Source organism: Hippopotamus amphibius, chromosome 12 (genome assembly GCF_030028045.1).
Source record: "Hippopotamus amphibius kiboko isolate mHipAmp2 chromosome 12, mHipAmp2.hap2, whole genome shotgun sequence".
Taxonomy (NCBI): Eukaryota; Metazoa; Chordata; class Mammalia; order Artiodactyla; family Hippopotamidae; genus Hippopotamus; species Hippopotamus amphibius.
Window position 1 is genome coordinate 15,914,574 of NC_080197.1, and position 9,562 is coordinate 15,924,135.

The 9,562-nt window shown below is 46.6% G+C and overlaps 1 long non-coding RNA gene across 1 annotated transcript; it reads left to right on the forward strand.

The window, feature by feature from the left end:
• Positions 1 to 1,056: 1,056 nt before the first annotated feature.
• Positions 1,057 to 5,883, forward strand: LOC130833240 (uncharacterized). The gene is made up of 3 exons (XR_009048437.1): positions 1,057 to 1,162; positions 1,250 to 1,318; positions 5,756 to 5,883. It is a non-coding gene; the product is annotated as an uncharacterized LOC130833240 (long non-coding RNA).
• Positions 5,884 to 9,562: the final 3,679 nt, after the last annotated feature.

The window sequence follows — 9,562 nt, forward strand, 5'->3', positions numbered from 1 at the left end:
CACCTCTCTGAGTCTCCACTTTCCAGTTGGCAAAATGGGATGAGAATCCCACATGTGGTAGGATTGACATGAGGCTAAATGAAATCATACATGTGAAATGTCTCCGGAGACAGCAGATCCTCCACACACAGTGGCTTGTTTTGTGAGTACCCCGGTCCCAATGCTTTTCTGTCCAGGGGAAGCTCGGTACTGAGATGTCCTGCCCTTCTCAAGGGAAAGGGTCTCTTTGTGCCAGGAAAACAGCCCCTCCTGTCCTCTGCAGCTCATCACCCAGCTCTGTGCCTGTTTGACATTTGGCTGGGCTTGCTCCTGGATCTTCGGGGCATTGAGCCCAGCTCCCTTCTCCTTGACCCTGGAAGTGGAGCACCGTGTGTGTGTGTGTATGTGTGTGTGTGTGTGTGTGTGTGTGTGTCTGTCTGTCTGTCTGTCTGTCTTAGGGGAAGATTGCTTCTCTGTGTGTGGATGAGTGGGGGGAGGGGGTCTTGTGCTACATGGTTGTCACTAGCAGTGAATACATGGGAGTGAGTGAAGAGATTGTTGGTGTGTAAGCCCTCACACGTGCACTATAGTTTACACCATACAATGCAGCAGAGTGCATATGCAGAGATTCTGAAGGCAGATTCCTGGATTCAAATCCTCTGTCTACACTCTATGACTTTAGGCAAATTATTCCTTGTTACCTCACATTCCTCCTCTGTAACATGAGGAAATATCAACAGTTCCTCACCCCTCTTTTAGGATTTTTGAGGATTAGATGAGTAAATATATGGCAAGTGCTTAGGATAATGCCTGACACATAGAAGAACCTACGTTTTATCTGCTGTAATTACTAATTATTATTATTATTATTAATATTATTATTATTACAAATGATTTTGACTTTGCAAGGGGAAGGAATTTATGTGTATTGCCTCCATTGCTTCCACAGGAACCCCATGATGTGGGCAGCACAGATCACAGGTGACACCTGAAGACCCAGGGCTCTGGGAGATTTAAGTCTGCAGGACACAAAGTTAGAAGAAGGCAAAGCTGCTACCCAAACTGAGGTCCAAGTCCCAAAATCACTGGGGGAGAGAACAGGAGGAGGGGGGCCATTGCAGGCAATCTTCCAAGCTCCCCGGAGGTCCACTCACACAGGCAGCTGTCTTGTTTGTGAAACCAGGTGAGGAGCCATGAGAGGTCATGCTGCAGAGATGTGTTCAGCTCCTGCTTCCCCACTGCCCACAACCTTTATTCTTTTTCTACCAAGGAAACAGATTGGCTGCCACAGAAGGACATTGTCTTCCATCAGATAAGCTTCTGCATGGACCAGTGCCAGGTAAACAGCAAGTGTCCATCTAGTTGAGAAGCTGTGGCAAAGGTTGCTGGAAGGTTTCCTGTGTTACACCTGTCTTCTGAGTTAGGTAGGGATAGTGGTGGGGGTGAAGGACATTGATGCCCAGACGTGATGACACCTGCAGGAGGCTGAAAAGGAGGACCCGAGCTAACTCACTGCTGATCACTTATCTGTCTTTGAATTGCTCTCATCCACCCACTGACCATCCATCACCTGCCATGGGCTGCTCTAGGTGCTGGGATGCTCCCTTAGTCAACATATTAGACAAAATTCCACTTGTGGAATCACATTCTGGGTTTCCACCAGACCCATGGGCATAGTCACATCTGAGAAGTGCTGTTGCTGGGCATTTGGCCCCAGCAGGCAGAAGCAGAAAGCCTGCTTTGGTGGAGAGATTACGCAATGAACAGGATTGACCCCAGCTCCTCCCCTTCCACACTCCCCTCCTCATCCCCTGATCCCACCCCTCAGCTGAGTTATGAAAAGCTCTGGGAGCCTCCAGCTTTCCTCAGAAGCCCTCCTGCAAGGCCAGGAAGATGAGCCGGCTCTGCCTCTCTGTAGCCCTTCTCGTCATCTTGGTTACCCTGGTGTCCTGCACCCCGGGGGGTAAAAGCAGCAAATACGCTGTGGGTAAGTCCCAGCTCACCTCTCCTCTACAGGTTGGGGGGAATGAGGGGAGTCCATGGAAGGAGTCTAGGAGCTGGGGTGGGAGGGGTGCTGCCAACCCTCTCTGGATTTCTCCTGAGAAGTTTTGCAGTTTGAACTCCAGGGATATTTCATGACTCTCAATAGGAATACAAAATTTCTAATTCAAATTTTAAAAATAATACCCCACCTAACTTGACCATCAGGGACCCCATCTCTGAGACTCTCTACTCCTGGTCAGTACCGTGTCCCTGAACCTCACTGTAGTCTAATCAAAAGATCAATATTTGATCCTTGTCCTCATCCTGGAAAAGACATCCTAAAACTCCTGGAATTTACTGTCCTTTTTATGATAATGAAGTGAGTAAAGGAATGGGACCTGAGACACATTCTGGATGGGGCTGGGTTCCAAAAAAATCCAAAGACACTTTAGAGGTTAGAACTTTCAACACCCGCCACCTAGCACCTCCGGGAGACAAGAGGGTATTGAGATGCAGATCAACCACCAGTGGCCAATCAATCAATATGCCTTTTTATTGACACCTCAATAAAAATCCATAAATATTTGGGTCAGAGAGCTTTTGGGATGGTGAACACATGGAGGTGCTGTGAGGCTGGTGTGCTCCACTAGGCCATGGGGGCTCCGCACACCTCTACTCCCCCTTTGCCTTACACATCTCCTCCCTAGGGCTGTCCCTGAGTTTTATCCTTTATAATAACATGGGAATTGCAAGTAACGGGTTTTCCTGAGTTTGGTTACCGCCTCTATTGGTTCTTGAACATGGAGGTGGGGTCATAGAGCCTCCAATTTTTAGCCAGTTGGACACAAGCATGAGTGACTTGGAACCATGTGGTTGACATTTGAAGTGAGGACAGTCTTGAGCCCTCAACCTGTAGGATCTGCCCTAACTCCAGGGATTTACTATCAGAAGCAAATTGCCTTGTGGGATGCCCAGCGGATATTGGGGAATTGGGTGGTGTTGGTAGAGACACCATGTATTGCGTGTCAGGGAAGAACCCAGACTTACTCTTCCCTGTGATTTTGGGGGCTCCGGTGAGGTTCGGGGACAGGGGAGTAATGAAAGTGGGAAACTGCACCCAGAAACCCTTGCCAGTTATCTGTATTTTCAGAATTCCTGCCAGAATCAGGTAGCTTATCAAAATGTGTTGTGACACGACAGTATCTTGTCCTGACGCTACCACCCACATGCCCTGTGTCCTGGGGCAAGTCATCTGCAGTTTCCTCCCCTGAACAGGGGAACCATGTTATGTGGGTTCTTTGAACAGCTTACCAGTCATGAATTTTGAGTTTAATCACATTTTATGCCCAATTTTGCCTGTTTTCCACAAGATGTGTTAATCTGAAAAAACTTCTCTACCTATCTCCTATGGGAAAGAAAAAATATTTAGGATCAAATAATGATTATTCCTCTAGCATTAAAATTAACCAGAAAGACATGGGACCACTGAGCAGAGCACCTGCAGGGAGAGCAAGAAACACAGTCCTTGTGTGAGATGTATCATGGGACCAAAGCTGATATAATATTAGTAAAGTCTCAAGGCCTTTTCCCTTGCCCCTGCCCACTTTTTTCAATATTTATTTATTTGTTTGTTTGTTTATTCATTCACTTATTTGGCTGCACCAGGTCTTAATTGTGGCACATGGGATCTTTGTTGAGACATGCAGGATCTTTAGTCACGGCATGTGAACTCTTAGGTACAGCATGTGGGATCTAGTTCCTTGCCCAAGGGGCAAACCGCAGCCACTGCATTGAGAGTGCAGACTGTTAACCACTGGACCTCCAGGAAAGTCCCTCCCTTGTCCCCTTTAGACAATTTTTTAAATTATCTTCTTAGGATAAAGAATGTTAGAGGTAGATTGATAATTATGTAGACCTGCCCCATCATCAAATAGACAGGAATTCAATTACATCCATTCTACTCAATGACTGTGCACTTGGTGTGAGCATGAAATAGGAGATTCAATCCCTTGCCATATAGTTATGAAGTCCCTACAAAACATTGTTCTTGATGTGGGGAAAGAATTGTAGACAAAATGTGGCAAATTCCTTGCCTTCTAGGAGGGAGAGAGACAATAGCCAAAAGGGGGAATACTATGCTAGGTTATGAGTTTTTTGAAGGTAGAGAGTGATGGGGTAAAGGAGGCTGTGTTCTTTCCGTAGAGGGTTAATGAAACCCTCTGTGATAAGGGGGCATTGGAGCAGAGGCTGCAGATAGAACATACCTGGTTTGTTAGAGCAGCAGCAAGGAGCAGGGGGCTGGGACTGAGTGGGTGGAGGGGAGGGGAGTGGAAGGGGATGAGGCAGAGAGGCCATGGGGGCAATCGTGAGGAGACTTGTAGGCCTTTATAAGAATTATTATTTGACTCTTAGATGGGGAGTCCCTGAGGGATTGTTCATGGGAGCAATGGGATAGGACTCAAGATGTAAAAGTGTCCCTGCAGCTGCAGTGTGGAGAGTGGCCTCTAGGGGACCAAGGGCAGGGACAGAGGCGCAGTGAGCAGGCTGCTGCAGTGGCCCAGGGGATCCATGATGGAGGGTGTACCTATGTTGTTCCCTGGGTCAATGCCAGTTCTCTTGAATAACAGGAATGACTTGCTCTGTTGAGGTTTCTGTGGAAGCTTCATTACCTGGTCATGGTGCCTTAAATCATTAGCCACAGTGATTGTTCAACCTCCAGCTCCTCTCCCCTCCCTGAGGCTAGAGGAGGCTGGGAGGGAGGGGTGAGCTGCAGATGGAAGGCCATGGGGGAGGGTAGGCATGAAAGTTCCAAGCCTCCTCTCAGGCAGTGGTTTCCCCTGGCAACTAGAGCCCATTCTGAGGTTACTTGGGTCTTCCCAAAAGTCACCTACATCACATAACAAAAGGCACTTTTATTGTTCTCAACATTTAGAAAATTCCAAGATTTTTAGGGCCTTCCCTAGTAGTCCAGTGGGTAAGACTCCACGATCCCAGTGCAAGGGGTCTGGGTTCAATCCTGGTTGGGGAACGAGATCCAGCATGCATGCCACAACTAAGAGTTCACATACCACAACTAAGAAGTCCACATGCCCCAACTTAAAGATCCTGCATGCCACAACTAAGACCCAGAGCATCCTAAATAAATAAATATTATAAACAAAACAAAACAAAAAACTCTTTAAAAAATACCATGGTTTTGAGGATTTCTGGGCCAGGAAAAGGACAGAGAACAAATATATATTTACTATGTTAAGTCACAGTATCAATATAATGTCAATATTCAATTTATACAGTCCCCATGAGGTAAGAAAAGAGAGCACACTGGTATGTTTTCTTCATGGCTTTCTCCATCGCAGCCTGATTCCTTCACATGTTTTTATTAATGGTGGAAACATATTACCATACATGTAAGGGCAGAGAATAGTATTATAAAACCCAGGTATCCAGCTCCAATAATTATTGATATATGGTGAATATTGTTTACCTGTGTCCTTTATTCTATTTTCATTTTTGATAGAGTTTTTTGAATCTAATCAAAGATATCATAACAATGAATCTTAAAATGCTTCAGGAAGGAGATATAAATTTTTAATGATTACCATATCATGGTCACACCTAGCAACATGAATGATAATGTCCCAGAAAGCAGGTTGTCAATAGCCTTTTCAATTAGACCATCCCCTCGAGCCTAACATTCTCCATGGCAAACAAACTGGTGGTTTCAGTAGCTGACCTTGTAGACCGAGGTGTGATGACCATCCTCATAACTGACCCAGAACCCCTCCCATCCCAGTACCGTATCGGCCTGCCTTCTGCCTGAAGCCTAAATCCCAGGGTCCCTGCAGAGAAAAGAAGCTCAGGTTCTACTACGACGAGAACACCAAGCGCTGCGAAGGCTTTATATATGGAGGCTGCCTGGGGAATAAGAACAACTTCCTTACCATACTGGACTGCGCCAGGACTTGCCTTGCTGATATGGGGCTCCTAGGGTAAGAAAGGGGGCAGGGCAGGGTGGGAGTGGAATGTCTGGGGAAAGAAGTGGAGCTCAGGGGGCCACACACCATTCACCCCTGCACAGGGTCTTTCCTCCTCGCTGCCTCCCAGGAGAAGTGGCTGCAGTGTCCTGGGAAACCACACACTGAGCACATCCTCCATGGGCCAGCTTGGCAGAAGGTCACCCCCAGAAGCCTCATCATGATAATCTGAGCCTACTCACATGCTCCCTCTTTCTCAGATGGGGACAATGACTGAGTTACCCTACAGAGCACTTCTGCAGTTCTCCTGAGCACCTCATCTAGCCTTGGAAAACTCACTTCCTTCTTGTTGGTCATTTCGATCCTGGGATGGACTGTGGTTGAATATTTCTGGCGAAGCCTAAGATCTGTCAAGATGAATGGTGTCCAGGTGTGGGGCTTCATAGATGTCAATCAGCAAGTTCCTTTCTTTTTGCAGAAGACCTATGAACTCTGCCTTCCCGATCACTGAAGTGGGAGGAAGACCCACACAGGGCTGAACTGCAGTTGTTTCAAAAACAGTTTGATCTCCTCTGAGTCCTTCTCAATCCCCCCCTCCTCAGCAAAACCCTGCCTTTTCCCTTCCACCATGGGTCTCCTTGCCTTAGTTCTGTCTCATCCAGTGGTTCTAAGAACCATGAGAGCACATCTCCCCTTTATTCCTTGCACACAACACAGTTCTTGGCACAAAGGAGACAGCTCATAACCATTAGAGGAAGGAAGGAATGAATGCAGGAGCACATTGCTCCCAACCCCAGTAACTAGAGAGCCTATGGTTTGAAGCCAGAATTCTTGTCTTAACCCTCAGCCTCACTGCATGCTCACCTTCATCCCCCTCCCCACCATCACTGCTCTCCTTATGCGTGGCCAACGTGGAATTTCAGGCATCCAGTTCTCAGCATCAGTGGTAGCAGAGGTCTTTTCAATAAAGACACCCCTTTCCCTCACAGTGATGTTACACATTTTCCTTTCTGTGGCTTCAAACATTCTGTCTATTATTTCAATAAATTCATATTCAAATTAAACTAACTGGAGTGGATTCTGTTATTTGCAGCTAAGAACCTTCACTTCTTAATAGGATCCCTGGAAATGCTGGTCCTTCTCACTGTTCTGCAGAGCAGGGGGCACCTCCCGGTTTCCTGTCCTCCAACTGGGCCCTACCAGGTATACAAAGCAAACACAGTACAGCACCATCTGCCTGTTAATGGCCACCCAAAGGTACAGAAAATCCCAGCAGACAGACACCTCAAAATGAAAGCTTTTGTTCTTTACTTCAGCCAGGTCAAATTCTGGTGCAGGCTGTTCTCCTGGAATCTCAGAAGGAGAAAGGCAATAACATGAGGCTCAACTGCCCACTTTTCTGAGGAATCCCCTTGCCTGAGGTCATAAGTGGGGAAGGGGCTTCTTACTTCAGTTAAAGAAAGGCAACTACCCTTTTAGTGTGCCAGGCTCTGTGTTAGCATTTTGCCTGCATTCTTCTACTAATCCTCCTAAGAATCCTTCAAGGGAGGAAAAGGCAGCATAGAGATGTCACTTAGCTGCTGTATGAGTTTCCTAACACAGCAGATCCCAGCTCTCCCAAGTAGAATGACTTTGACAAGCTTTTCCTGCTCCTGCCTCTGGGAAGATGTGGGATGGAGGCACCTTTGGAGAACAGAGAGTGCCCGTTTCACTACAGATGAGGAAATGGAGGCATGGGGACCTCAACAAGCATAGTATTGAAATAAACAAGAGCACAGATGGTCCTGGTGCTGTTACTCACTTCCTTGTTGTCCTGGGAAAATTTCTCAACATCTCTGAGCTTTACATTCTTTAATCATAAAGTAAGGATAATGCTTGTACGTGACCTTTCTAGCCAGCAACCACCAGAAACATTCCTATTCCACAACAAGCACAGTATTTAAATAAAAACAAAAGGAACTTACAGATCAGTTTGCAAGGCAGAAATAGAGACACAGATGTAGAGAACAAACATACAGACTCCAAGAGCCGGAAGCTGGGGTGGGGAGATGAATTGGGAGATTGGGATTGCCATATACACATTAATAATAAGAAAAAAAAATCAAGTTGTACACTTTAAACATATGCAGTTCATTGTATGTCAATTATACCTCAATAAAAGAAAAAAAAAAAACAAGAGGAACTTCCCTGGTGGTCCAGTAGGTAAAACCTCCCCCTCTCAATGCAGGGGGACCCCTGATCAATCCTTGGATGGGAAAAAAGATCCCGCGTGCATGCTGCACCTAAGAGTCCACATGCCACAACTAACAGTCTGCATGCCACAACGAAGACCTGGAGAAGCCGAAAGAAAGAAAGAAAGAAAGAAAGAAAGAAAGAAAGAAAGAAAGAAAGAAAGAAAGAAAGAAAGAAAGAAAGAAAGAAAGAAAGAAAGAATTTTCCAATAGACATATAACTTACAATATTAAAAAATCAATCCATTAATCAAAAAATAAAAAAGAATACAGATGGTGCTGTTTCTGTTACCCAGGAATCTGTCAGGAGAGTCTGTGCACCATGCACTCTGCTGCTTTCTAAGCTGTAAACTACACTGCACGTGTGAGGGCTTACACACCCACAATCTCTTCACTCACTCCCATATACTCTCTCCCAGTGACAATCATGTAGAACAAAACACCTCCATACATTCATCCACACACAGACAAGCATTTTTCCACTAGCACACAAACTCACACACACACACACACTCACACACACACACTGTGCTCCACTTCCAGGGTCAAGGAGAAGGGAGCTGGGCTCAATGCCCAGAAACCCCAGGAGCAAGCCCAGCCAAATGTCAGACAGGCACAGAGCTGGGAGGTGAGCTGCAGAGGACAGGAGGGGCTCCCTTCCTGGCACAGAGACACCCTTTCCTTTGAGAAGGGCAGGAACTCTTAATACCAAGCTGCCCCAGGACAGAAGGGCATCAGCAGTGGGGTACTCACAAAACAAGACACTGTGTGTGGAGGGTCTGCTCTCTCCTGAGACATTTCACATGTATGATTTCATTTAGCCTCATGTCAATCCTACCACATGTGGAATTTTCATCCCATTTTGCCAACCAGAAAGAATATACAGACTCAGAGTGGTAGAGCGACTTGCTCAGGACCCACAACCAGCAGGTGGAACCACTAGGATTCTTGTGGAGGAGACTCTCTGGCCCTGCACCTCTTCCTGTCTCAGTCTGTCCATCTGAGACCAGGGAACAGCAGAGACTCCCCTTCGCAGCAGAGACACCTCTTATCTCCCGGATCCTAGCTCATCCGTCCATCTGTCTCTCCCAATGTCCTCCTCTCCTGGTCCTCTTCCCTCTGGTCCAGGTTAGAGGCCACCAGACCCAGAAGCTCCCTGATGGGGCTGTGTCCATGTCCCACATGCCTGCTCATGAGTGACTGATGTCTCTAATTACATATCTTCCTGGCCCCAAGGGGCATTTTTAGAGAAATCACAGAGTGGGAACATCACAGTGTTTGTATTCTGGATAAAGACCAGTGATCCCAACACTGTGGGACCCCAGGTCATATCTCTGCTTCTAGTCCTCATGCAGGCAGGCAGAAGATGTTTATCTTTTTGTGACACTGTGCCCT